The following is a 25,071-nucleotide window of genomic DNA, read 5'->3' as shown; positions in this document are numbered from 1 at the left end:
CAGCATGGGCGCATTTACTTTTTACACCTCCCCTATGCTGAAAATGTATTGCTTTTGTAATCAGAAAGAAAACTTTTTACTATTCAAAACCTGGGACCTGGTAATTATTCTCACAGGAGTCCATCCCAAATAATGGGAAACGGAATCAAAAGGTAAAAATCAAAAAGTAAAATCAAAAGGTAAAAATGCGGTCTTTACTCACAACACTTCTAATACCAGGTGGAGGTTTTACACACCAAGCTGTTCTGACAATGCCCAGAGTTAGTGCACAGCCCCAAGGGTGGGTATAAGTCCCCCCATGAAGGCCGCTCCCATTCCAGACACCAGCCACAAGTCCAGGTTGTCACTTACACTTCTACCAAGCTCAAAACTGGGGGTTTCCACAATGCCCCCCTCGGGTTAACGATTTAACAGCTCACAGAACTCAGGACTACGCTTGACTATTCCTGGTGTATTATAAAGGCTACAATTCAGAAACAGCCAAATGCAAGAGATGCACAAAGCAAAGTGGGAGGAGAGCAGCTTCCACACCTGCTCTGGGCACATCACCCCCAACCCAGCACCTTGAGGTGCTCACCAACCCAAAGCTCTCCAAATCCCAACACCTAGGCACGACTGATTAAGTAATTGGCCGTTAATGATTAAGAGAACCTACAGCCCCATGGCAGAGGGGGCGCTTGAAAGCTCCACCCCTCTATCCACAGGGTTGGCTCCTCTTGCAACCAGATCCCCGGGTAAGAATCCTCTCATTCGATTAAATGCCTTTATAATGGAAAGGAGCTTATTCTGAATAACAAAAGGCACTCCTCTCGTCCAAAGCTGGTACCGGAACTGGGATGAAGACTGAGTGTATTAATTTCTTATAATATTGCAGAATCAAAGGTTTATGTATGGGCAACTTAGAATGATACACAGTATCAAAAAATAAGCACTCCTCTAGTTCTCCAATATTAAGAGAATAGCTCAAAAAAGGTTGAAATAGCATGCAATTACTACACACTGTATTTGTAATGACATGAAAAAAAGCAATGGTAAATTTTAATCACAGTATGAGAACTTTGTTAAAATGCTAACATAAAATGAATTAAACGTTTATAACATGTTAAAATCATTATTTTTTTAAAAAAGCAAAACACAACAAAACTGGCAAGAAACAGGTCAAAATGTTCATGTCTTTGGGTCCTTGAATAGTGGGGGTAATGGAAGATTTTTTTTTCCTTTCACCTTTCAAGAATAAAATAAGATGGAAAGAAAGGAGCTTGAGAGTGATTAGGATAAAGGGATCCAAGGGTACCCATGCAAAGTGGAGAAGGCAGTGGAGGGAAGGGAAGTGCATACAAGGGTAGGTGACAGAAAGCAGGCTTGGGGGCTTATTAGCTGGGGGGTGGGGTGCTAGTGTGGACTGTGAGAGAACTCACTGGAACACCTGGCTGGGAGTAGAGGGAGAGAAATGGGAGGAGAAGGACACAGGGTTTAGTCAGGCAGGCTGGATGGCTGAAGCTACAAGTCTGGATATGGGCTGGGAAGAGGAAGGGGTCCAAAAGCCCACTCCCTTTCTCCCTGACCCAGCTGGCACTCCCACGGAGAGGTCTGGGCAGAAGCTGTCAACAGGGGAGCCACTGCCTCTGATGGCTGGAGGGTGCTAGCTGCACCACTCTGCCTCCTTGGGCACAATGGATGCCTTCTGATTCCTAGGAACACCCCAACTATCATTCTCTCCCTTTCCCTCCCCAGGATGTCATGCCTCCTTAGAATTCCTTGAGGGCGTAAGGAATACACACTCACCTTGACCTCCTCTAATAAAGCCCTGCTGCGTTCCCATTTCTGGGCTCACTCCCAGCCTGATCCTCATTTTGCTTTGGTACCTCTCCTGACAGGCAACAAAAGGCAACAGAAACGAAGACAAATAAATCTGCACCACTGCCTGATGATCAAACTGGACAGCTCCTTTTAAAACTGCAAAATACTATGGAAGTATTCGTTAACAGCATCTTCATTCCTTCTCCAAGCTAAAGGATAAACCTGCCAGTGGACCTGCTCTATGATTTCACCGCTCAAGAGAGGCAAGTTGGACACAAGGCTTCACTGTACCTGTATCAGGATTTCACAAAATTTTTGTAAGCCTCTCGGGACACTCCTCCTGTGAGACACACTGATCCCTAGCCGATGGAGGGAGAGGCACTGGTAGCACAGCACCCTCCATCTGCCCCAAGCCGCCACAGAAGGTGGCAGAGGTGGGGCTGGGACTCCTGTGTCCATCCCCCCTAGTCTACGCTGACATCAGCCTGTTCTTCCACCATAGGATGAAGTCTGCACCCACATGGAACGCCAGGAGATTCCATCTCTTTTCCAGAGTCAGAGCAGGTTTTAATCCCCCAACAATAGAGCCAAAGCTCAGGGTTGACCGCCATGGGCCTGGGCCTTACTCTTCATCAATTCCAGAGCTGCTGCTGCACCAGACACGCTGTGAGCATTTGTCATGGAGAACATTTCTCTAAGCCCCAAGTCTGCTCAGATGGGCAGCCCTTGGCTCACTCTGAAAACAGAAGGGTCAGAGCTGGGAACCATCTCTCCCCCCTAGCCTGCCTTCTAAAGCCATGGGGGAAAATCCTGCAAATAAAGGCAAAAGTGAAGGAGACAGGGCTCTACCAACAACAGTAAGAGCTAACCCCCGGTGAATCCTTATATTGTAAGGCTTGATGTGCCATGGAATTTACACAGCCCTACAAGATGGGGATTATTATTACCGCTGTTCTACACAGGAGAAAACCGAGGCTCAGAATGGTTTAAAAAAAAATCAGTCAAGGACACACAGCTAAGTAATAGAAGAACCAGAAATAAATCCAGCCATCTGGCAACAGTCCACATGCAGGATCGCTAGACCTCTAGACCTCTGTTAGGTCTAGCCAATACCAAGCAGCCCGCTTTCCTTTGCCATCTGTCTGTGCGACCGGGTCTTAGTAATCTCCTCTCTTGTGGGAGCATGCACCCACAAACTTGAATCCAAGTTCTCCTGAAAGGGTGCAATCAACTGGGTATTCCAGCATATCCCAAACACCTCAGTCTCTAAACTTGTGTTTAAACAAGGCATTCTACTTACAGCCCTCATTCGTTCTTTTCTGTCACCTAAGGTATTATATACCTGCACCAACAGTTCTAGTGACAAAGACCACAAAACATCACTTGACATTTCCTTGAAACCACTCCACAAGGTTCCATTTGTGGTGTTATTTTCTCTTCCTTTTCAACCCCCTTAACCTCCAAGATCTATGAACACTTGGACTTCAGGGAAAGGAAACACAGATTAAAACAGAAGCTTCAACTGTAACGAAACTGCGGATACAGACAGAGGAGAAAATACCTGTTTCATGACCCTTAACTGAAAGTTTCAAGAGGAGGAAATTGGGCCATCCTTTGTCTCATATCACAGAAATCTCTCAAAGGCTGGGCTGTGAGCCTCTCAGTTCCTCGTTCCTGTAGAGCACTCAGACAGGGCTGGGTCTAAGCAGCATGCAGGAAGGAGCAGATCTGTCCCAAGCTGGAGATGGGTGGCCAGGGAACAGAAGGTGGGGAGTACTTTTGCAAATCCTCGGAACCCCTCAGAGCCGCTCAAGAGAGCCAATGCACAACCTCGAGGATCCGTGTGGATCCCAGTGACAGGCTGCTTAAAGGAAGGAGGGCTTCTTGGTGCCCTATCCCCACGGAACATCCTGGGGACCCCCAAGGTGCACAAGACCCATACTCCCACTCACAGTTAGTGGTTTGGATATTGGGGCGTTCCTTTTCTCCACTGTGGCTTGCCCATACATGCAACACTCCGTCTGTGTTGTAGAGCAACGCTAGGAAATTAAAGTTCTATGTGATAAGCCCAGCAGGCAGGGTGCGAGGAAATGACATACCTTGTATTCCTGTGACATGCAAACACTGCAGAGAAAACAAGACTCTTCATTCCCTCAAGTGAGTATGTGCTTTCCCATTTTTCTTGGAACAAGAGCCTCTCGACCTATTTCTGTTATCCCCTTTTGGACAGACAAATCCACAGAAAGATTGCTCACTATGGGAGAATCGCGGGCACACTGGGGCCCCGCCTCAAGATGGCGGGCATCTCAGGGAGCAGAGGAGACCAGGGGAACCAGGGCATGCTACTCTGCTCCAGGGAGGAGGCTGCTTCAGGCCTGCCTCTGCGAATCCCTGGGCACAGAACAGTTCAATTTCCCAATTCGCAACACCGGTTCAGTTTTAACTCTGCTGGCCTGGCCTGATAAAACAGCTGATGTATGAACATGGCCCATGCCCCGAGTTCCTAACCATGGCAGCTGAAAGTAGTCAAAAGACAGCTTGCCTACAATGACTGACCAACTCGGGTGTGGCACTCAGGTGTCTGCAAAAGGCAGTGTGGACAGCACAGAGGCTGGAGAATCATGTAAATGTTATGATCTAACAGATGTGAGTTTGAATCCTGGCTCTACCCTTACTAGCTGCAAGGCCTCAAGTAAACCATTAAACAAACTCTCTTAGCTATAATTTCATCTGCAAAATGGGCTAATACCCAACTCGGAGACACTTAACAAAACGTGTGTGTGTGTGAAGACTACCATGAACCCTTCATAAATGCCACATTTCCTTTCCCCATCTTTCTAAAGAAACAACTTGGCCAAGTCTTAGCTTCTTTACATTTCACGGTCCTCATCTGTTGGAAAGGAGAATCATGCTCCAGCAGCTCTGTTCTATCCCCACAGGAAGGCATGAAGTGGTGCAGATAAAAGCAGGGTGCTTAAAAATTAGAGAACTATGGTTGACCTGATTGCCAACACCTTTTCCTTTCTTTTCAAGGCCAACAAAGCACTAATTTGCTTCCCTGATGTGTTTCTACCCTTCCATAACATGCAATCACAGGTGTGGTCATTCCTTACAACGGCTATTAGCAATCAACTCCTCAAGGCTGAATCCCCTCCACCCTCACAAAGAAGCCAGGAAACATTATTAGGTCACCGCCTGGTCACTTAAGAGCCCAGCAAGTTTGTTTTTCTCTCTCCATGCTCTTGTTTTAGGGAATTGAGGTAGAAAATAAAGTCACTTACCAGCCGCTGCTTTCTTTTACCCACACACCAAAAAAACAGCCACAGGCCAAATGACTCCACTTAAGTATCATCAAGAATTCACTATGACATTTTCCAACTCTAAGGGAATTTTTGTCAGCTCTCCTTTCCCACACCCTGTGAGAAAACTGGGACATGCTTTGGCATTTCCTGCACGGACTGACAGCATCTTTACAACTTCTTTCCACTGGTGGACCCACACCAGCAAGGGCTAGGCTGATCTGGCACTTCAACTTTCAATGAGCACAGTATCATCTACTTAATTTTTCTCTTAACAGCAACGAGGCATTAAAGTCAGTTCCGCTGAAGCTACTAAGAAATGTAGGTTTATCTTTCAGGAGTATGCCCCCCCAAATTTTAACATCCCCCTCACGCAATCACCACATTTCCAAATTACTAATCAAGCATGACAGAATGAGTAGGAATTGTATGATAAATCTAGAAAGGAAAGAATGAGCAAGCTGGGAGAATATATAGATATGCGGTTCTTGGAAAGCAAAAAGAACAGAGCCCAATATTTTAGAAGTCAATTCTTTGCTAAATATTTATACATCATGATGCCTGAGGCCAACAAGGTGAAAAAGCCAATACAAACAGATAAGATCTCTTTATCAGGCAATAAGTACATCCTCACTCACCCTGTGATTTTTTTTTTTTTTACAACATATACCTTTTATTGATGTATACCATGCTTCCAGAAGCATACATAAATCTTTTTAAGATTTTATTTATTTATGAGAGAGAAAGTGCAGAGAGAACATGGGGGGGGGTAGGTGTAGAGGGAGAAGCAGCTCCCCGCTGAGCAAGGATCCCAGGGAGGTGGGGGGCTCCATCCCAGGGCTCTGAAATCATGACCTGAGCCAAAGGCAGAAGCTTAACCAACTGAGCCACCTAGGCACCCAGTATACACAAATATCAAGTGGGTAAGTCATGTGTTTATTACTCTGAGCTTTATTTGATGAGCAGAACTTGGGAAAAAATTTGGGTAGTTCAAAAAAACTGCTAACACATTTTACACAACCTGTCTGTTGGCACAACTCAATCCCCAGCTTGCTAATACCCTCTGTATAAAAAGAGCTGACCCAGCATCTACCTGCATCAACTTGATCCCTTCAGCTCTGTCACCCTCAGCAACACCCAATGCCTACAGAGCCAAAAAAAAAAAGAAAGAAAAAGGAAAAAAAGAAAAAGATAATAATAAAGCAGCACTGCAGCAGGGAGAAGAAGACTTTTTAATGAGTCTAGAGAGGCAGACTTTACACCTGATTTACAAAGAGTGAGGGTCTGTGGAAGGCCTGCAATCTAGAAACATCAGCAGTGCTTTCCAAACCTACCTTCTGCACAACAAGTTCCACTGGTGGTGATGGTGTTACTTTTAAAGGAAAATGCCAAACATACCAAAGTAGAGACAATAGTGTGAGGAATTCCATACCGTACCCTTCATCCCAGCTAGTGACAATTCACAGCCAATCTCCTTTGGAACTCTCTCCCACCCCTTACTTTTCCACTAGCAGCGCTTTGCAAAACTAAATTATTTGGAAGCAAATCCTCCACCTGTATTTCAATTTCAGTATGTATTTCTAAAAGATAAGGTTTTTTTTTTAAAAATCGTAACACCATTACCAAAAATAACAAAAATAATATTAATACTAGCAACTAACCAATAAAAAGTCCTTATCAGCTCAATTTTTGGTGAACTTTTCCCCTTCAAATCAGGATCCAACCAACGTTCGCACACTGCATTACTGCGTCATGTCTCTTCAACAGTGTTTAAACCGCAGGTTCCCCGTGGCCGCGATTCTCAGAGCGGCCAGGCTGATCTCTATTGGCAATTCCCAATAATTCCATACCGCGGATACCACAAAAAGATTCCAGTCCTAGAGGTTCGTCAAAGAAATCAGGCACGCATATTAAGCAGACGTTTTTACAAATGAAATAAGTTAAAAAAAAAAAATCTGAAAAGCAAACGCGAAACGATTTGACCTGAGCAATTATTAGCAATTCTCAGAGCCAAACACTCAATCACGTGCCCTTTGCAATTCTGATCCGTGTAGGTTTATCTTTGCACACCCCCGCCTTACCAGAGTCATTTGCACGTCTTCGGCCTGCAGGACCTTCCTCCGCGGGCTGTGTCCTTGCGGTCGCCTCTGGAATTCAGGGGATCGGCCCTGCCGCCACCTCCTGGGGCCACCTGCTCAGGTGAGAAAAAGAGAGCTTCAGCCAACCAGTTCCGGAGGGCAGTCCCAGGTTACTGAGGGAGACTTTTGAGCCAGCCAGGACAGAAGAACCAACCAGGACGCCACGGCGTCCGCCAACAAACAGCCCCGCAAAATCCCTGACGCTTAATCCCAGTGCCCGGCGCGCGGGGACACAGTCTCCACCGACTAAGGGCGAGGAGAGGGGTCGCAGGGTCCGCCCCAGCGAACATACGTCCGTCTGTGTCCGTGACTGATTACACCCACCTTTGGGTGCCAGAAGAATGAAACTTACAGACACCATTTCTGAAACGTCACCTATTTTATAATGTTTAAAAAGCTATCTCCACTGGAAACGCAGGGTGCGAGTGTGTGGCCAGCCCAGGCCACCGGGTTCCATCCCCGCACGCCGGGGCCCCAGACCCACAACGGCCCGCCAGCGCGAAGGCTACGCGATAACCGCCCCCCCACCGCCGCCGCCCAAGCCCAGGCAGTCAGGCTCGGGCGTCTGCAGCTTTCCGCCAAGGGCCTCCGCCCCACTCCACGATCTCTTCAAGTGGTAGAGAAACCCCAGCCTCTGAATCCCTGAGAGAAATTCGTCTCCCTCCCTGACGCGCACGCCGCCCGCCTGAGAAGCCGCAGGCAGCGCGGGTGCTGTCGACTGCCCCAAGCCGAGGCGCGCCGGCAGCGGCGAACCGCCTCCCGTCGCACTCACCCGGCGCGGCGGGGCTCCGGATCGCGCTCCGCGTCCCCGGCGCTGGGCGCGGGACCAGACACCTGCTGCGCCCGGCCCCAGGTGACCGCCGGGAGAGGGGCGGGAGCTCCGCGCGCTGGCCGGGCTCCGCCCCCAGCGCTCCCAGGAGAAGGAGCGGAGTAACAAGCGTAGCCCCCGGGGACTCTGTTGGGACCCCGCCACCGCTAGGCCCGCTCCGACCAGGAAGTGCGGGCGTCCGAGCCGGGCAGCCTTTGAGCGCGCCGGCCCCGAGGCTGGCCGGAGGGGCGCCGCCTGCTGGTGGGGGGAAGAAAGGCGATGGAGGATGGGGAGAGCGGGAGCTGCCCGCCGCTCAGGGAGACCTTTTCCGCGTACCCGGCCTTGAGACCCCAACCCAAGGAGCTCCTGTGTCTGCAGGGTGGGCGGGGGCCATTGGCAGTTGTCTCCAGATGAAGGTACACACAGGGTAACAGACCTTGAAACAGGCATGCCACTAGGCAACCGCCGGTAGGGCACTATGAATTCACTTTTTATATAAAAATCTGCAAATAGCACATTTGCAAATAATACAATTATATTACATTATCTTTCTTTTTTTCGCCAACAACGGTGCTAAAATGTTGATTTTATCCAGTAAGTATTTGTGGAACACCTACACCTTGCCAGTCGTTTAAACGTTTAAAATGTGGCACAATTTCCTCCTCGTTTTCCTTCAGAGCCTTGAAGGAGGGGCGTGGCCTGAGCCTTCCTCAATTTCTCAGAGAGCCTGCGCCGGCTTTACAAGGAGTCTGGGGAACGCCCGCCAGAGGGCGCAAGAAGAACCCCGTGGTAGAAGTAAGTGTGCGCCGCCGAGGGAACCCAAGACCTCCCCCCGTGAAGAGTTCCAGAAGAAGGGGAGAGGTGAGCTGTCACGAAGGATTGCAGGGTAGGGGCGCCGGGGTGGCTCAGTGGGTTAAATCCTCTGCCTTCGGCTCAGTCAGGATCCCAGAGTCCTGGGATCAAGCCCCGCATCGGGCTCTCGGGCTCTCCGCTCAGCGGGGAGTCCGCTGCCTCTCTCTCTCTCTCTCTGCCTGCCTCTCTGCCTACTTGTGATCTCTGTCAAATAAATAAAAATCTTAAAAAAAAAAAAAAAAAAGGACTGCAGGGTTCATTGGGCAGTGCAGTGTTCCAGCCGGGATCCCACCGAGAGCAAAGCCAGAAGCAAAAAGCTGGGCAGGGTGTGCGTGTTTGGACGGAGGAATGGCACGCGAGTCAGTGTGGCTGAGGAGAGGACGCGAGCTGAGTTGGGGCCGCGGCCGCGGGGGGCCAGATGGTGCTCCTGTGAAAAGTAACAGCCGCCATCCGTGGAGTGTAGGTAAGACAGGAGCTGGGCACGCATCCCTTGAAGCGAAGCTCACACCAGCCCCACAAGGCAGGGCTGTCACTCCTCCAAGAGCGAAATGAAGACTTGGCCGGCGACGGCGTTGGGACGAGGTGACTCTGAGGCGCTAGCCTCCCGCTAGCCGACCCTTTCCAGGCCAGCCCGGCAGGCTGGACTTGTCTTCCGACGCTCCCAGCATCCCCGGATAGCCCCGAGTGCCGGCTGCTCTCCCTCCGTTCCCAAGGCCTGGGTCCCCAACTGCCCTCAGACCCCTCCGGTCTGGAAGAGGTGCCCGACCTCGCGGCTGTGCCCGTGGGACTCCTTCGCAAGGGGAACCCCTTCTCAGGGTCCTGGGGAGGGACGGAGGCAGAACCCCGGGTCGCTCCCCCAGCCCCCCAGTATCTGCTCTCTCCCTCCATAAGAACAGAGCTGAGCTGAGCCTGGGACCGCTTAGAACAAAGACTACGTTTCCTTGCCTCTCTAGCAACAATGTTCATCGACAGGGTTGCCCAGAGCCCTCAGAATCCACTTGACGCAGCGGCACTTCTGAGACGACTAGCCCTCCCCCAGCATCTCTGATCTGTCAGACATTCTTCACGGGGCAGACACTGCGGTCTGCCTTCCTGATATCCGCTTCCCCGACCTTTCTGAGAGAACCCACATTTTGTTCAGGGAGGCAACAGGCGGAGCGGGAAAACGCTCATCTTCCCAGAGGTCCTTGCGAGGCAGTCCCATGACTTGATTCAGGCCATGGGGATGCAGGAGGAAGTTGCCTAACACATCTGAGATTTTTACCTTCCTAACATTGCCTCGATGTTTCCTTCCCTCTGTGAGGTGCTTGTGAGGTTCGAGGAGGGGCGGCTGTGGTATGACCTCAGGGCGACACACCAGGGGTGTGGTCTCGAGCAACTGAATACAATCCTAATGGATACGCTATTCTTTCCCAAGAATAAGCTTCAAACATCAATCCTGATTAATACTCTGCCTAATACAGAGTAGTAATAGCAGAAAGAGGAGGACTTTGGGCATGAAATAGTCCAAGTATGAGTTTCAACTCTTCGTTCCTTTGTTTGTTTGTTTGTTTTTAGTTAGCCACTTTGGGCAAATTTGTGAAATTAGATTTTGTAAAATTAGAAGTCATAAAAACACATAAACACACACACACACACACACACACACCCCAAAAATCCATAAAAACACAAAAAACCCCAGAGGTCATAAAAACACATAAAAACCAAAAAAAAAAAAAAACCACATAAAAACACAAAATTAGGAGTCATAAAAACATAAACACACACGCACACACACACACACACAAAATGCAGTGCCTGGCATACAGTGAGTGATTAATAAATGATCATTGAGATATTGGGATGATTCTTATCTAATGGTTTTTAGTCTCCACTAGATGCATACCTGGCCTTCTGTAGATTCAGAATCACGTATTCACTTTCCAGTTTCATCCCTTACACAAGCCTTTTTGCCTATTCAGATTTTAGATGCTTTGTAACAGCAAAGCCAATCCTTAAGTAAAAACCTTCACTTGTCTAGTATCTTGTTTCCTCAATTTCTAACCTATACCTACTGTACCAAAAATTGTTTTTAAAAAATAAGAATAGAGAGATACATGCTGGCTCAGTCTGTAGAGCTTGCCACTTTTGATCTGGTCATGAGTTCGAGCCCCACCTTGGGCCTAAAGTTTGCTTAAAAAAATAAATTAAAAATTAAAAAATGAAAGAATAGAAACGTGTGTTTTGTAGTGACTAGTCATGAATTACTGGTACCCTAGTTTGACAAATACAGGTGCATATTTGACTCTTTCTAAAACAAGAAACTCTAATTTGAATGCTTCTAGGTTTGCATTTTTAACTACCAAACAAAATGTTTTAATGGTACAAAAACTTGCTTTTGTTCAAATTGCAACATATCCCTCTTTGCTGACGTTGAATAACATTAAACATGAGTATTATTGGGGCATCTGGGTGGCTCAGTGGGTTAGCCTCTGCTTTCAGCTCCGGTCATGATCTCAGGGTCCTGGGATCGAGCCCCACATCAGGCTCTCTGCCGAGCAGAGAGCCTGCTTCCTCCTCTCTCTCTCTCTCTCTCTCTCTGCATGCCTCTCTGCCTACTTGTGATCTCTCTGTGTCAAATAAATAACTAAAATCTTTTAAAAAATGAGTATTATTCACTTAGATTTTTACTTAAAAAATATACATGTTTTCAACTACTACAGTTTTTTTTTTTAAGATTTTATTTATTTATTTGACAGAGAGAAAGAGATCACAAGTAGAGATCTGAGCAGAGAGCCAGATGCGGGGCTCGATCCCAGGACCCTGAGATCATGACCTGAGCTGAAGGCAGAGGCTTATCCCACTGAACCACCCAGGCGCCTTACTGCAGATTTTTTTCATTTAAATTTTAGGTAGTAAACATACAGTGCAATATTGGTTTCTGGAGTAGAATTCAGTGATTCATCACTTACATACAACACCCAGTGCTCATCATAACAAGTGCCCTCCTTAATTATTTTTTATTTTTTACTATTATTTTTATTGGGGGGAGGGGCAGAAAGAGAGGGAGAGAGAATCTTAAGCAGGCTCCACACCCAGCATGGAGCCTGTTGCAGGGCTTGATCTCACAACCCTGAGATCATGACCTGAATGGAAATCAGATGCTTAACTGACTGAGCCACCCAGGCACCCTGTAGTTTTTAAGTTTAAAAATTACCATAATTTGAGGGGGCGCCTGGGTGGCTCAGTGGGTTAAACCTCTGCCTTCAGCTCAGGTCATGATCCCAGGGTCCTGGGAACAAGCCCTGCATTGGGCTCTCTGCTCAGTGGGGAGCCTGCTTCCCCCCTCTCTGCCTGCCTCTGCCTACTTGTGATCTCTCTCTCTGTTGGGTAAATAAATAAAATCTTTTTAAAAAAATTACCATAATTTAACCTGCCTTCTATTACTAGACATTTTGGTTATTTTTAGTTTCTCTCATTACAAACAATATTGCCTTGAAAATCTTAGTCCCCACACTTTGGCCCACAGTAAGCTGACCACGTCTCCCCACTCCACTGCTACCACATTAAGCTGACCACGTTTCCCCACTCCACTGCTACCTCCCCATTCTGCCATCTCCAGGCCACTGTCCATCTGTTGACTGGATTATTTGAAGAGCCTCCTGAATGGCTCCCTTACCCCGCTTCCTTCCCTCTCTCTTTGCCTGACTCTCTGCCTACTTGTGATCTCTGTCTGTCAAATAAATAAAATTTATTTTTAAAAAATGTTCTAAAATGTCAGGTCAGATATTATCCCTCTCTGCTCAAAACTTCCCGGGGCTTCCTTCTCAAATTCAGAGAGAAAACCAGTCTCTGCAATGGACTATAAAGCTATACTGTCTGCCCCCAATTCCATTACCTCCCTGAACCGTACCCCACTCTGTTCCAGCCACACTAGCTTCCTTGTAGCTTGTCTATTTTTTTATGTGCTGTGTATGCTTCTGCCTCAGGGCCTTTGCACTTGCCATCTCCTCTCTCTTAACTCTCTTCTTCCAAATACCATAAGACTTCATCTTTTACCTCCTTCAAGTCTTTACTCATAGGCATGTCTTCCCTGGCCACAAATTACTAAATGCCCAAGATATCCTGGTTCCCTTTCATTCTCCTTTCCCCTTAGCACTTTTTACCTTCTAACATGCTGTATCTTTGAAGTGTTTACCTACTTCACTGTCTGTTATGCCTCCATCCTTCTACCTCAAGCTGTGAGCTCTGAGAAGGTAAGGATTTTTGTTGTTGAGAGTAGGGATTTGTTTCATTTATTGAAGTATCTCTAGCACCTAGCAGTTTTCAGGATAGACTTGTTGAATGAATGAAATATGTAAATATGTACATAAATATTTAAATATGTAAGAGAAGTTCCTAGAATAGAAGTACAATTTCTGGGTCATGGGGCTTTATGCTCAAGATTTTCATCTACACTTCCAAATTGCCCTTTCAAAAGGTTGGAACAACATTCCTACCAACTGAGCACTGGTTTCCACTCACATTCACCACTTTGATCACATACCTGTCTTTCTTCAGTGTTATTTATTTATTTATTTTTAAAAGATTTTATTTATTTATTTGATAGACAGAGATCACAAGTAGGCAGAGAGGCAGGCAGAGAGAGAAGGGGAGCAGGTTCCCCACGGAGCAGAGAGTCCAGTGTGGGGCTCGATCCCAGGACCTGGGATCATGACCTGAGCCGAAGGCAGAGGCTTTAACCCACTGAGCCACCCAGGCACCCCTCTTCAGTGTATTTAAAGGGCTTCTTAGAGAGAGTCTCAATGACAAACAATGGAATCCATTTTAGCTAATGTAAGTAGAAAAATAATTTTTTTTAAAGGGAAATTCACAGAATCTCAGGGCAGACCAGAGAGCCAAATGCACCTCTGCAGACAGGAACAATGCCAAATTGTACCTTGGTGACTGCACCCACGAACACCCCACTGCTGGTGCCTCTGGGCCCAGATGTCTAACTTGCTAGACCACTTGTCTGATTTAATAATTCTCGCTAATGATTACCTTAGTTTGATATTTAAAGGAATCATTGCTCACCAATGATCCCCTAAAGTAGTGTCTTTCCCATTCTTAAATTCTTTATCTCACACTGTCTTTTGATTGTCTTGATTTTGCAAGTAACTTTTCTGAGAAGAGTTGATGCATCAATGCCATATTTTGAGTCACCCCTCCTTATATCTATCATCTCAATTCATTGTCTTTCCTTTACCTTGGCCTTCTCTATTTTCTCAAGACCATCTTTCAAGTCATTGATTCTTTTTTTTTTTTTTTTCAAACATATCTGCACTTTGTACCATTTCTGTTGTGGTTTTCACTTCCAAAATGCTTTCAATGTTACATCTCGTTTCTTTCCTGGTGGATGCCATTTTACTTCATCTTCCTCTCTGACCTCTCATATCTCTTCCTGAAGCCCTTGAATCATAGGCTCAGTGAATCATAGGTTCTTTTTAAATTCTTTGAGGGAAGTATTTTTCTTAAATATCCTACCATATGTGTCTCTTTCTTTCAGTTGTGCTATGACTTAAGTCATACTTTGTGTTCGACTCACCTCCAAATGTGAACAGTTATGCCTGGGTCTGGTGTTGTTCAAAAACAATTTGGAGAGGGTCAGTGAAGTGAGCTGACATAGAGGGCAGCTTCAAAGTGAAAATGTGGCCTCGGATTGCTCAGGCCAAGTTATCTGTGTTGTCCTTGTTCTGAGTGGGACTGGTCAGCACCTGCCAAGCCAGCTTTGGTCTCCTCTTCCTTCTTCTTCTTCTTTTTTTTTTAAAAAAGATTTTATTTATTTATTTGACAGAGAGAGATTACAAGTAGACAGAGAGGCAGGCAGAGAGAGAGAGAGGGAAGCAGGCTCCCTGCTGAGCAGAGAGCCCGATGCGGGACTTGATCCCAGAACCCTGAGATCATGACCTGAGCCGAAGGCAGCGGCTTAACCCACTGAGCCACCCAGGCGCCCCTCCTCTTCCTTCTTCTGACTGCCAAGCAACTTCAATAGGTTAGAACACAGGTTGCAGAGAAAATAAAAATGATTCAGGAATTCAGTTTTATCATCAGCTTTACTTTCCTCTCTGTCTGTTCGCAATTCTGTGGCTTTGGGGTTTGTTTTTGCTTTTAATGGTTAACTTCCATGGTGAAGTACACATGGGCAAGGCATAATTCTAAGTGTTTTACAATCGATATTCCCTGATAGAAGTCTTCCAACTATGCTCAATTTTATGATCCCCATGTTATGGATGAGGAACTGGAAGCACAGAGAGATGAAAGAACTTGCTCAAGCTGCATGATGTACAGAACAGAGCAGGGTTTGAGTAACCAGGGCCATTGCACTTTGCCATCCTTGTAAACTCGCTATAACCTTGCTCAAGATCTGAAGAGCCACATTTCTTCATCGTCTAGGTTTTAGATGTTGTAGCCATTTCCTTCTTTTTGGATGGACTTGTCTGAGTTTTTTTGTTTGTTTGTTTTTGTTTTTAACTTTTAATTTTTTATAAACATATAATATATTTTTATCCCTGGGGGTACAGGTCTGTGAATCGCCAGGTTAACACACTTCACAGCACTCACCAAAGCACATATCCTCCCTAATGTCCATAACCCGACCCCCCTTCTCCCAATCCCCCTCCCCCCAGCAACCCTCAGTTTGTTTTGTGAGATTAAGAGTCACTTATGGTTTGTCTCCCTCCCAATCCCATCTTGTTTCATTTATTCTTCTCCTACCCACTTAAGCCCCCATGTTGCATCACCACTTCCTCATATCAGGGAGATCATATGATAGTTGTCTTTCTCTGCTTGACTTATTTCACTAAGCATGATACGCTCTAGTTCCATCCACGTTGTCGCAAATGGCAAGATTTCATTTCTTTTGATGGCTGTATAGTGTTCCTTTGTGTATATATACCACATCTTCTTTATCCATTCATCTGTCGATGGACATCTAGATTCTTTCCATAATTTGGCTATTGTGGACATTGCTGCTATAAACATTCTGGTGTACGTGCCCCTTTGGATCACTACGTTTGTATCTTTAGGGTAAATACCCAGTAGTGCAATTGCTGGGTCATAGGGCTGTTTTTGTTTTTTTGTTTTTTGTTTTTTGTTTTTTAAGTTTTTTATTTTTTATAAACATATATTTTTATCCCCAGGGGTACAGGTCTGTGAATCGCCAGGTTTACACACTTCACAGCACTCACCAAAGCACATACCCTTCCCAATGTCCATAACCCCACCCCCCTTCTCCCAAACCCCCTCCCCCCAGCAACCCATAGTTTGTTTTGTGAGATTAAGAGTCACTTATGGTTTGTCTCCCTCCCAGTCCCATCTTGTTTCATTTATTCTTCTCCTACCCACTTAAGCCCCCATGTTGCATCACCACTTCCTCATATCAGGGAGATCATATGGTAGTTGTCTTTCTCCGCTTGACTTATTTCGCTAAGCATGATAGGCTCTAGTTCCATCCATGTTATCGCAAATGGCAAGATTTCATTTCTTTTGATGGCTGCATAGTATTCCACTGTGTATATATACCACATCTTCTTTATCCATTCATCTGTTGATGGACATCTAGGTTCTTTCCATAGTTTGGCTATTGTGGACATTGCTGATATAAATATTCGGGTGCACGTGCCCCTTTGGATCACTATGTTTGTATCTTTAGGGTAAATACCCAGTAGTGCAATTGCTGGGTCATAGGGCTGTTTTTGTTTTTTTTTTTAAGAGATTTTATTTATTTATTTGACAGAGAGAGAACACACAAGCAGGGGGAGCAGCAGACAGAGGGAGAGGGAGAAGCAGGCTCTCCACTGAGCAGGGAGCCCAATATGGGACCCAAACCCAGGACCCTGGGATCATGACCTGAGCCAGAGGCTGATGCCTAACCAACTGGGCCAACCAGGTGTCCCTAAGTTTTTTTTGTGTGTTGTTGCATTTTCTTTTGTTCATCTCAGTAGATTTCCTGGAGAAGCCCAGCTATACATAATATACTTCAACTTTTACCAGAAATCTTAATAGCAATATTTTCAAGTAAATTGCCAAGTGACTGTTGCCTCTGCTGCCCTGGGATCTCTGGGGCTACTCTGTCCAGTACAGTAGCCACTAGTGTACATATGGCTCTTAAGCCCTTAAAATATCAGTGATTCAGATAACAAAATCTCATTTTTCAGAGATATGCTATAACTGCATAAAGGAAAGAATATAAAATACTTACATAATTTTGTATATTAATATCATATTGGAATGATAATATTTTATAGATATTGGGTTAAATGAAAGAGAATTAAAATTAATTTCACATGTTTCTTCTCCTTACTGTTTACAATGTGGCTACAGAATGTGTGAAATTATACCTGTGGCTCACATTATATTTTGATTGGATAGTGCTGCTCTAGGGGTCCCTTTCATGAAGAAATGGTTTAGGCAAGACAGGGAGGCAGTATGGATCCACAACTAAATGACTTAATTACGTTGGTGGTGAACATGCTGGATGGGAAGAACAAGAGGCAGAGGTGGTATGTTCAAGAACCTTGACAGGTAGACCCACCATATTCCCTTGTCCACAATCAAAACTTTGCCCCTGTGGTGCATTCTTTTTTTTTTTTTTTAAAGATTTTATTTATTTATTTGACAGAGAGAGATCACAAGTAGGCAGAGAGGCAGGCAGAGAGAGAGAGAGATGAGGAAGCAGGCTCCCTGCTGAGCAGAGAGCCCGATGTGGGACTCGATCCCAGGACCCTGAGATCATGACCTGAGCCGAAGGCAGCGGCTTAACCCACTGAGCCACCCAGGCGCCCCCTGTGGTGCATTCTTGTCTGCTTCTGCAAACACCACCAATAATCCATGCCAGTCTTCCCATGTTTTTTGTGCTCCAAATCACACAACTTTTTCCTCTTTCTTGTTCCTTTTCCCCCAAGTATCTTGCTGACCAAGTCATGTTTATTTATTCTTTTGATTCCATGCATTCTACATTTTACCAGCAGAACATAGCATTCAGAATATTCCCAAACATGTCGGCTTTCAACACAAGAGGGGTAGAAAGTCGATGGCAATATAAATGGAACAGAATGGTTATTAGTTGGTCACAGTTGAAGCAGGGTTATGGGTACAAGGGGGTTTATTATATTATTTGGACTACTTTTGTATATGATGGAAAATTTCCTTAATAAAAAATTAGAAACAAATTCCGAAGTATGCATAATTAATACAAAATCATTTTTCATGGCTCAGAGAGTACACACGTAATTTACTCTAACAATTTCTCCCTTTTAAAATACAATCAATTTCCTCTGGGTCAGAACCCATTGGTAGGAAATAAGCAGACAAGATCCACTGCACAATGAAGGAAACAAGCAGAGCTTTCAATTTGGCTGAGAAGACAGGCTAAGTTCATAGCAGGCAGTGTCTTTACAACTTGCAAGTTTCTAGTTTATATTTCTTAACAGGAAAGATTTGGTACAAAGTCCAAATTCAGGGATGCCTGGGTGGCTCAGGAGGTTAAGGAGCCTTTGGCTCGGGTCATGATCCCAGCATCCTGGGATCAAATCCTGCATTGGGCTCCCTGCTCAGCAGGAAACCTGCTTCTCCCTCTGCTTACCTCTCTCTCTCTCCCTGACAAATAAAAATCTTAAAATAAAACAAACAAAAAAAAACAACCAAAGTCCAAATTCAATGATTAGAGCCTTGGGCCCACAGGAGCCTGACCTTATCAGTAACAGGTTTTCAACAGCTGCTGTTTTCCTATGAAAGTGTGTACACATAGCTCAGAAACCAGGACACCAAGTAGAAACCATGGATGAACTGGAAAGTGTCCTATATTTTTTCTTGCAGCAATACTCAAAGATTGCTTGTCAGTCCCAGCAAAGAGTGTCAGGAGCTGCTCTCTGGAGTTGGACTCCCCAGTTTCAAATCCTGGGTAACTTAGAGTTATCTAAGCTTTTAATGTCTTTGTAGTTTAAAAAAAAATTGGCAGGGGCGCCTGGGTGGCTCAGTGGGAAAGCCTTTGCCTTCAGCCCAGGTCATGATCCCAGAATCCTGGGATTGAGCCCCATATCGGGCTCTCTGCAGAGAGAGCCTCTCTCTGCCTGTGTCTCTGCCTCTCTCTGCCTCTCCTCTCTCTCTGCCTGTGTCTCTGCCTACTTGTGATCTCTGTCTGTCAAATTAAAAAAAAAAAATCAGCAAAATGGGAATAAAGCATATCTCAAAGGGTATTATAAGGATTAAATGACATCATGTGTGAAATAAGCTTTTGATCACAGCTGGACCAAATGAAGGATCCAGTAAATGTCAGTAATTGTTTTATAGCTATTTATGTTTATTCTTAGTTGTTTTGAAAGTTTGCAGATTCTCTGACTATTAATATTCTGATTCATATATATATGACATGAGAAATTACCAATTTTCAAACAATTAGATGACTATCTTTTCTATGAGACTCAGCTCTTTGAGGATAGGATCTATGCATTATTCATCTCTGAATCCTTAGTGTTTAGCATAATATAGCTCATAATCTTTTTAAAAAGTCATATTGAATATAACATGTAACACACTGAACAGAATAAAAAACACTGAAAATTAAAAGCCTAAGCACTGCTCTTGTGGTTTTAAAAGGTTTAGGACATTGGTCTCTAAGCAATTTATAACATGAAATGCATTGGCTTTTGTGTTTCCTTTTCTCAGGCATCTCATTCAACAAATACTTATTAAATGTTTCTTATAATGAGGGTATTGAATTGCACACTGGATCTCTCGTTAAGGAATAGGACAGACACAGTTCTTTAGTCCATGGAATTGATTTCTAACAGGGGAGACGACTTCACATGACTACTTACAAAATTGTGTATGTATAACTGGAGGAGAAACATAGGATACCAACTGTGCAGACATGGGGTTTCGAGCCCCATCATCAGAGCCTCTCAGGAGTGATGTGTACGGTGATAGCAGAGGATGTAGCAGCTGACCCTGAGCAACAAGGGCAAGAGAAGGGAAAGGAAAGGCTTTCTGGGCACTTGAAGATAGCCCAAGGTGAAGATTTCTGGAGCATGAGGAGACAACTTAAAATGCTGGAGGAACTGGGAGGGGGCCAGTGTGATGGAGTCTGGGAAGGGGGAATAACAAATTGTGATCTGTAGTCGAAGTTGACAGGGATCAGATTGTGAAGGAATTCAAATTTTATTCTGAATGCATGAAAAGATCCTTCTAAAAACCGATGACTTCTGGATTTGTTTTAAACAATCTGAGGATAGTGAGCCAAGTTGGTGGAGTATATATGAAGGAAAATTGGCCATTCATTGATCACTGTTGAAGCTAAATGCCAGTTACATGATACTCTCTATTTTTGTGAATAATAAAATTGTCCACAATTAAAAGGAAGAAAAAATCCCTCCAGCTGCACTGAACAGAAAGGATTGTAGAGGGATCAGAACAGATGTGAGGACAACTGAGTTTGCTACAGACCAAGTAAAAGAGAAGATCTTGAACTGAGGTGATAATGGTAGGATTTGAGGGAAGTGGAAAGTTCTAGGGGTAATTGAGAACTTGCATAGATAGAATTTGGTGATTGATTAGATCTGAGGAAGACGTCTTCCTCTTCCTGGAGACATCACCAGTAGGTCCTTGTTGTCTGGCTTGAACAGTTAGGTGGAGAAACTCTCATGAGGATGAGTGACCTGCAAAGAGGGGGCTTCTGGTATAGTCCTACTACTTCTTCCTGCCAACTCTGTCTACCACGTCCAGGTTTAATGTAATTCAGCAAACATTTGTTGCATTCCTACCATGTGCTAGGTACTATATTGGGAGATATGGAGTGGGCTAAAGAGAAAGATATAGTTATAAATACAGTAGGGTACCATAAATTGTCTGTGATGGAGAAGGATTTTACATATATTAACCCAAAATTCTCACAGCTTCCCTGTAAAGTGCAGAGATGAGGAAATTGAGGTTCAGAGAGGTTATGCAACTTGCCCAAATTCATACCGCAGGTGCTGAAATGGAAGTCAAGGCAACTTTTTTGGCTCCAAAATCTTTGGTCTTTTCACTACCTAATACTGCCTCAAAAGAGTATTGAAAAGGCAGGTGAAGATGTTCCAAAGAAAATTCTACCCATTTCTCAAGTTGTTTTTCTCAGCTTGGTACTGAGGCTAAAAACCACAGCTCCATTATCTAAAGGGTTTCTAAAGTTAATACGCTGCCTAGAAATTAGTGCATGAGAATTCTGAGACAGGTCAAGCCAGGTCATCACTTTCACCATGAAGAGCCACAATCATCCCTTAGTCAAGTTAAACTGTTTTTTTCCCAAATGATATCTTTAGCTCTTGAATCAAATTATTGGAATAACATTCTAGAGTTTTATTGGTTCTTCTCTGGAGGACAGGACCACTATTGTTTCAAGACGAGCATCAGTCAAGATATCCAACACTTTCTCTTCTCAGCTGTGACTCCAGTGACCATAGAATATGATTATTTTGTCAAATATCTGTATGCTTGCTTTTATTTATTTTTTAAATCTAGGCAATTATTTATTTTTTAAAAGATTTTATTTATATGAGAGAGAGATTGAGAGAGAAAGGGAACACAAGAGTGGGGAGGGTCAGAGGGAGAAGCAGACTCTGAGCAGGCAGCCTGATGCAGGGCTCGATCCTGGGACTTGGGGTGTCACAACATGAGCCAAAGGCAGACGCTTAACCAACTGAGCCACCCAGGTGCCCCTAGGAAATTACGTAGCGAGTGACATCCAAACGTTAAGTTCCTTTCAGTGACACAAAGTGAAATGTGAGGACTTTTCTCTCCTTAACATTTTTAATTATGGACCATTTTAAACATGCAAAAAATAGGTTAGTATAATCAACCCCCATGTTCCCACCACCCAACTTCAGCAATTCTTAGCTCAGGCTTGTTTCATCACTACCTACCCACTTCCACCCACGTTTTGCTCAGAAGCAAATCCCAGACTTTGTATCATTTCATCTGTAAATATTTCAGTATATATTTCTAAAAGATAGGGACTCTTCAGGAGCTGAATATTTTGTCAAGCATTTCTTGAGACTGGTTTGTGGGGACATTTACCAAGGGCTCGCATGTTTCCCAGAAAGGGCCCTGGTAGGGCACTCATCTCACCTTCCGGTCCAGCCAACCAGGTGCCTGGCATCACATTCCTGTGAAGAGAGGGAAATGCCTCACGAAACAGAGTCTGTCAGCGACAGTTGATAGAACCAGAGAGAGAAAGGCTAGAGGGACAGAGCCGTGCCTGCTGGAGCCTGGCAGAAGGGTGGCTAGGATGACACAACAGGACGTCAGGAGAGTGATGACAGGGGGCCGCCCTTATGGCAGAAGGGTTTTGACAGAATAGCAAGGAAGGGATGGATATAGAGCACAAGTGGTCCCTGTGCATGGGCGAGGGGGACAGGGAGCGTGCTAGGGTCACAAAAGGACAATTGTGACCACTGGGGAACACTTGTGAGCTATCTAGGGACTCCTTGAACAAGAAGGAGGGATTTGGGGTTTGGGGTCCAGGTAATTTTGGTGACTGGGTCTGTAGCAGACCATTTTGTTCCTCCCTATCTGCACTGTTGTTGGGATTTTAGCCTAGAACGAGGAAACCCGTAAGAGGGTTTCAAAAGCCAAGCATGAAGCCTTTTGTAATGGGGCTAAATTGTCCTATCAGAAGTCTAGGGTGACTCTCAGCTTTCGGTTGCTGACCTGGTTGGTGTAGTTTTGAGAGCTACGGGTTTTTTTGTTTTGTTTGTTTGTTTGTTTTATCAGAGGCTTCTCTGTGATCTCCCATCACTTGGAGGAGAAGGTGACTTCGAAACACCAAATCTTTCAACATGGGGCATGTCAAGGCCCCTTATTTTCCACCTGAAAATCACCTTCAAGGTCATGATGTGGTTTTCCCCTAAAAGTTGGGAAAGTTACTATTGCAGAGCAAGAGACCAGTCTTTGAAGCCCCTGGCTCTGCAAAGCAGCAAGAAAGAGGGGGGGCTTTAGGTAGCATGATTTCAATCCCAGCTGCCTCTTGGATGTTTGCATTTGCTGGCAGCAGCCCTGGAGTGTCATCTCTGACTTATAAGAAACCAGCTTACTTGAGATCTGAGCTTCTCTCCAAAACAGCACTAAGGTAGCTACTGCTGGCCAACTAAGCTAGGAACCCTGCAGCTAGGAGGCTCCTCAAGCATTTTTGCTGTCCTTTGGGAGAAGTTTCAGAGCTGATGCTCTCAGGCCTCCACCTGAGTTGAGCAGCATGCCCTATGGGTCATCAACCATTTCTTCATTAATCGAGCACTTGCTATGTGCTCAGTACTGTGCTAATGCTTTGGGGGGTAGATGTATAATGCAAAAGTATTGGCATAGGAGCTGGGAGACCCGGGTACTTTCCCTCTGGCTCCCCTTCACCCCCTATTAGCTAGCCATAGGACCTTTGCAAAGCCATTTAATCAAATGTTAAATGTCTGTGCAACTGTTTCTTCATCTGTAAAATTAAAAGGGGCAGACTCCATGTCTTTAAAAATCTTCTCTCATTCTAAAATCTAGATGCTAAGAAATAGAAAAATCATAACTAGATATTTTAATTGGATGTCCACTAAGTGTAAGATACAGTGAAAATAGTAAGATTTCCTCAGTACTTTCATTAAAACATTAGGGAATACTGTTTTTGAGATTATAACATAAAGGGAACTTCCAAATTATGTGACTTTATTAACAAAGGGTTCTACCCAGAAGAGACTTGACAAAAGAGTTAGGTGCCGTGTCATTCTAGAACGCCTGCTGTGGTAGAGGCTAGACCTGCAGGTCTCCATAGCCATCCCCCCCATGTCTTGCAAGTTGTGTCTGATGGATGATTCAGTCTTAGATCTCTGATTCATTTTTGAAAGGCAATAACCAACTCTATATGAGTTAAGCAAGAAGGTGAAACACTTTGGCACATGACATGGAAATGTCAAGAGATTGGCAGGGTTTGGCATAGTTTGATCCAGGAATTCAATGATGTCCTAGTTCTTGGCTTCTCTCCATTTCTCTTGTCCACTCATCTTCGTGTTGGCTTTATTCTCGGGCTCCATATGGTGGCAAGACGAATGCCAGGAGCTCCAGGCACCTGCCTATCTAGACTGATAACTGCCACATAGGTCCTGGAATTCACTCTGATTAGACTAAGTTGGGAACAACTTAAAATAAGGAGCGACATTTGAGCTGGAACTTAAAGTGTTAGAACTTGTGAATTGTTGGTGGGATGGAGAAAATAGCCCAGGCAAAGGCAGAAAGATCTATGAGAGCTTGATGCGTTTAACGAAATCTGAAACTCCAGTTCGTCGGAAGAATTTGTGGTGGTCACTGGGGAAGTGAATAATAAGTGGTGTGCCCAATTTTTTATCTTGAGCTTTAGACAGACTCTTTACTTGATCTCCACAGCTTTGACAAAAAATCCTTCCTTCTAGTCTACCAACCTCATCTGAATATTTTTATAAGTTGAAAATGTCACCAAATAAGCCACAAAAGCTTGACTGACAAAGATTCCACTTCCAGAGTTACCAGGTTATATTAAGTTCTTAAGAAAAGTAGCTCATGAGTTCATATTTGCAGACCAAATCCTTGGTTCTTTCAGAAAGGATCAGTATCACTGGAATTTTTGACTCTGTTGGAAGAAAGTGATCACAGGACCTGGGAGTGATGTTTGCCTTTAAACCCAGCAAGGGCCTGATTGTTTGTCTTGACTTTGGCTCCTGGAAGCAGGCCCTGAGACAAGGATTTGAGTGCCTGTAGTTTATCGGGCAGTGATAGCAAACATCAGCTGGAGAGTAGGAAAGTAAAACAAAGAAGATGTTGTGGTTGAATTGTTTTCCCCAAAAATTTGTGTTGAATTCCTAACCCCTGTGTGATGTTATTTGTGAATATGATATTCCACATCCTACACATAGGATAAAGTCATCTGAAGTGGGATGGGCCTTAATCCGACATGACTGATGTTTTTGTTAAAAGGGGAAATTTGAACACAAACACACCCAGAGATAGAAAACCACATGAACATGAAGGCAGAGATCAGAGTGATACTTCTGTAAGACAAGGAACATTGAAGACTGCAAGCAAACCATAAGAAGCTAGCTTAATTGAATGGAACAGATTTTTTTCTCTGTTTGGGTGAAACCAAGATGGCCAGCACCTCGATCTGGACTTC

At 44.7% G+C, this 25,071-nt stretch overlaps 1 protein-coding gene across 4 annotated transcripts in view; it reads right to left on the bottom strand.

The window, feature by feature from the left end:
* GPR160 (G protein-coupled receptor 160) overlaps window positions 1-8,114 on the bottom strand; it is a 43,469-nt gene extending 35,355 nt beyond the window's left edge. For 2 of the 4 annotated variants that reach the window (XM_044251768.1, XM_044251769.1), the window contains exons 1-2: window positions 8,010-8,114; window positions 7,181-7,290 (exon numbers count right to left, since the gene is read on the bottom strand). The gene's annotated coding sequence lies outside the window, so the exon portion shown is untranslated. Of the gene's footprint in view, window positions 1-6,760; window positions 6,930-7,180; window positions 7,291-8,009 lie in introns of those variants that run through there. The other 2 variants (XM_044251770.1, XM_044251771.1) reach the window with 1 other exon arrangement.
* Window positions 8,115-25,071: the final 16,957 nt, after the last annotated feature.

Source organism: Neovison vison, chromosome 6 (assembly GCF_020171115.1).
Source record: "Neovison vison isolate M4711 chromosome 6, ASM_NN_V1, whole genome shotgun sequence".
In the NCBI taxonomy this organism is placed as follows: Eukaryota; Metazoa; Chordata; class Mammalia; order Carnivora; family Mustelidae; genus Neogale; species Neogale vison.
Note: the sequence above shows the minus strand (reverse complement) of the source record. Positions and strands in the feature narration are given on the sequence as shown.